This window comes from Antrostomus carolinensis, unplaced genomic scaffold, assembly GCF_000700745.2.
Source record: "Antrostomus carolinensis isolate BGI_N321 unplaced genomic scaffold, ASM70074v2 scaffold24411, whole genome shotgun sequence".
Classification (NCBI taxonomy): Eukaryota; Metazoa; Chordata; class Aves; order Caprimulgiformes; family Caprimulgidae; genus Antrostomus; species Antrostomus carolinensis.
Window position 1 is genome coordinate 106,287 of NW_010293917.1, and position 4,460 is coordinate 110,746.

Genomic DNA, 4,460 nt, shown 5'->3' on the forward strand with positions numbered 1-4,460 from the left:
TTGCACCATAAAGCATTCCTAGTTAATTTCCTGGGATGGCTAAAGGTCTGGTTCTTTAAAAGAACACTTTGCAATATGCTGCCATACTTATGAGGGGATGCTTAGTGAAGGAAACAAACAAATGATGAGGTCCTAGTAAAGAGAGGTTTCATTGTAAGCAGGAAGAGCAATATTACTACAGCAGTAAAGATTATGTCTGTGAAGAAATATCCAGAGCCAAATTGTTGTGCTGGATTTTATAAGAGGGCAGATTAATGAAATGACATTTGGGGCTGTTGCACAAATCCTCACTGAGTCCTCTCTGTCTCAGGGAAGCCATCTCCTCCATGCACAGATGGCACAAGGCAGAGCTCAAGCTCCTGTAGCAGTTACCTGCAGGAGCAAGGAGCCTGCTCCACACCCACTCTTGTCCTCCTGCAATCCATTGCATCCTTTTCCCCTTCCAGTCCTGACAGCCTTTGATCTCCTGCTGTAAGGACCTGGAGAACTGGAGTCTGGCAGCAAATGTTAACACCAGGTGCTGGAAAAGACCATTAAGCTCAGACAGTGGCAGCATATCCAACAGCAGGAGTGAGGCTTTCACCTGGGAGGAACCTTGGTCCAGGTGAGGTTTTCTGACCTGGTTCAGCCCTTGGCAGAACTACAGCCTCTGTGCTCTCTGTCCCCACGCTGCTGTGTGACGTGCAGAGTCATGAGCTAAGGAGCTGACAGTACGGACTCAACTTCTGAGAGACAGATGCTGTCAAGGATGCATGGTACAAAATAATTCAGAGAAGACAAAATCCTCTGCCATAACACTAACAGACCTCAAAACGAGTAGAGATCTTGTGAATGCACAGCAATGGGCAGAGTCTGACCCGCTGGCTCCCGTCCGGAGCACCATGGGGCTGCACGGAGCAGGCTGTGCCACAGGCACGTCTCGAGCACCTGACAACCTCAGATCTATTTCAGAAAGAGGAAAAGGTTTCCCTTTGCTTTGTCATTTCTCTCTACTTCCAGCTGGGATACTGATACTCACCCTTCACACGCTCGGTAATAAATGAGGAACAAGTAGGGGATGATAAAAACGTCTGTCTTCCTCCCCCCCTTTTTTTTTTCCTCTCTGTGGATTTGCTACAGATGTGCTAGTTAGCGATGGATGAATTTAATCCTTGCCCTTTTTCTAAGGTCTGTTGATTATTTACTGTGTTCTTGTAGTTCGCTTATCTATATCTACAATGGGAATTTTGTAATATGTAATGTCTGCGTTCCTGGGATTTCAGACCTGCATAAATCATCCAACCCTGTTCATCATTGTTGAACACACATTTCTGAGGCAGATAAATGCCCACAGCCCCTTCAAAAATCACACATGGTGCTTTTTAACCCTCTTCTTTTTAAAAAACTCCTATGAGGATCTTCCCTCCTTCTCTCCTCCTCCCAAAAAACTGTGATTGCTTTTGGCATTTTAAGAAAATGAATCCTTCTAATGGTTTTGCTGTTGATTCACTTTGGGTTATAGTTCAGCTGCTTGAATTTTAAATCTTTACATTATTTGTGTTTGTGCTACATTGGTCAGAAAAGACAGGCTTACTCCTACAGACAGCTGACTCCACAAGGGTGGGTTTTTGGTTTGAAATTGTTAAAAACTCCCAAAAGCCTATAACATTGAAGATATGCCCATTTTTCCTAGTAAATTTTCCTTTTATTATAGTATTATAAATATAATAGGACATTCAATATTTGCAGAGCCAGAATACTTTCCCCAGCCTTATTTAATCAGCACTATTAATATTTGGACACAATCCTGGTCCACATAAATCATCTGAGACACACAGTCACTCTCAACCCTGTTGTGCAAATATGGCAGGCTGACCTTTAAAATAATACTGCAGTAATCACATTTTACGTTTATAGATCTCCACTTATCCCAAGGGATCCCACAGCACCACAAGATATACCGACTGCCTGCTGGGAAACAAGGATCTCCAGTGCCCTGCACAGCACAAGGGAGAAGCAAGATCTCAGGCATGGAAACCAGCATAACCCAAAAGATGCCTCTGAACCTTTGATGCAGTCTGAGCAGAAATTAATTTCTCAAGGTTTCATCAGGTAACTTCCACTGAACTCAGGTCTGTGAAGCACAAAGGGGATGAAGATCAAATAAGAGATGAAAGCCAGAGTTGGGCACACTAGAGGAAAACAACTGCACTGTCCCATGTGGAGGCAGGGAAGGAAGCAGGGAGATAAGTCTTTGAACATCACCACAGCCACTAACCTTGGGTCACTGATGGTTTTCAAAGCCACCTCCTGAAAATATGGCTCAGACACTCAGCCACCCACACGGCACAAGGAAATCTTCAAATGGCTGCAAGGGGAAAAGAGAAATCAGCTTGACATGGGTACACAGCTATCCTAGAAGCTACATTGTCCCCCCCCGAGAAACACTCGTGCACCCAGAAGTTTGCCTATTATTTCTAAAAGTGACAATAAAAGATATTACCGCTTCCCACACATCTTACTCCAAATAGAAATGAAATTAAATTGAATGATAGGAGATTTGGTTTTCTTACAACATCAGGTTTGCTACCTGACTCATGAAGCAACAACATATCTTGGATAAAAAGTTTGGGGAGGATCAGTTTCTGTCAGATGGAGAAAATTCTGGCTCAGGAGTCAGCGATGGTTCCATGGAAGCACTTTTATCATTTAGCAAATAGTTCATGTTTAAATAAAATTTGAGTGGAAATGACCTTGGAAATAATGAGAGAAGATCTCTTCTCATTTTTAGTTAAGTTTATTACCTTCTCAGAAAGTCCACTGAACATCCAGAGACTCCTCATTTACATAGAGAAGACATTCCCCTTCACGCAGAGACATAATGGATGCTGTAAGGGTAAGAAAACATCTTTCCCAGTTCCCCACAGAGAGAGTTTACTCAAGACATCCACACACTAGAAAGCAAATGAAGGGTTTCCATGTTTATATTGGTAGTGCATCTGAGGGAAAACATAATGAAACGCGATGACAAAGGCAGGCTCGGCTGGCTTTCGGGAATGGCAGAGTGCCATTGCAATAAACACATCCTTGGGAAGCCCCAGGCAGCACGGGCTTTGTATGAAAGCACAAACGGAATTAACCTTCATTAAGTCATGAATATCAAACCATACAAACAAATGACAAACAGCACTTTCTCCTTTAGGGCTGGGATTTTGATCCATGAGACTGTAGAGCACGGTCCCATCCAACACACTTAACCTGAGTGTGTGTGTTTCTGATGCTCCAGATGTTCCTGGAGCTGCTGATGTTCCAGAGCTCCTTGTCTCTCCTGATGAACCAGTGTGGGTCCAGCCAAAGCCATGCAAAATGCAGTTGACAGCACCATTGCACAGATCAGGCCATAGCAGGTTCCAAACAGCTTAGAAGTTATCCAAGCTGTGGAAAAGAAATAACGTAAGTAGTGCTACCTGCTGGGCATCATCTGGGAGGAACACATACCAACATCAAGCATATAGCAATTTGATTTTGTCTGATAGGAGAACGCAGCCTTCAGAATGGGAGATTATAAGAAAAAGATATGCCAGAGCAGGATATATCACGAAACATCTTCCCAGTATTAAAAACTGTTTGAGGGTTGTTATTTTCATAGATCTAGACTCTAACCCAAAACAGAGTGTTTTTCTACCCTGAGAGAGCAACACGGCTGGACGAGACAGGCACGTCCTTTTCAACAGAACATTGGAAACAGGAATGCATTGATTTTCACCAAAGTAACATTAATAACACGTATCTTCACTACCTAAGGAATACGAGGAGAAAATAAGCATGATTCGGGCTTTTCAAGCCATGTTGGAAACATTATTGGTTTTGAAAATGTTTTGAATGTTTATACATAGAATTTCGTTCCTATGAACAGGCAGAAGAACCGCTGGAATCAGTATCTGTATATACACACACGTACAGAAAGCTTTGCAAGATCTGGGTCTGCTCTTCCCAGCTCTTATAAATTCATATAGATTAGGGGGCAGAGAATATTTCTGACCCAACAGCAAGAAAAAGTTTCTTAACTTTGACTGAATTAAGCACATACATTTTTGGTGAGAAACAAGCTTCATTGGTAACAGAACCATTTGTAAATTTCTCAGTCCTGATGTTCATCCATGAGACTTCAACTAGAACTTCATCTTTTATGCTGAACTACCACAGAAGACACAGAAAGGACAATAACTTCTGTTTGTTACGATCACACTCTCTTTCAAGATGCACAGCCGAACAAAATGAAAGCTGCCTTCATTTACGACCCAAGATGCTGCTGCATTTCAAAGAGGTGATAGCCAAATGTATACAGATGATAAGAAAGAAGTGTTCAAAGAATGATTCTCAGCAATGACTAATATTCAATAATAACAGCCATGAAATGAAAGTGGCATTAAGTTTTATTAAATAATTTTCCAGTGCCTCCACACTGGAGCATTAGCATG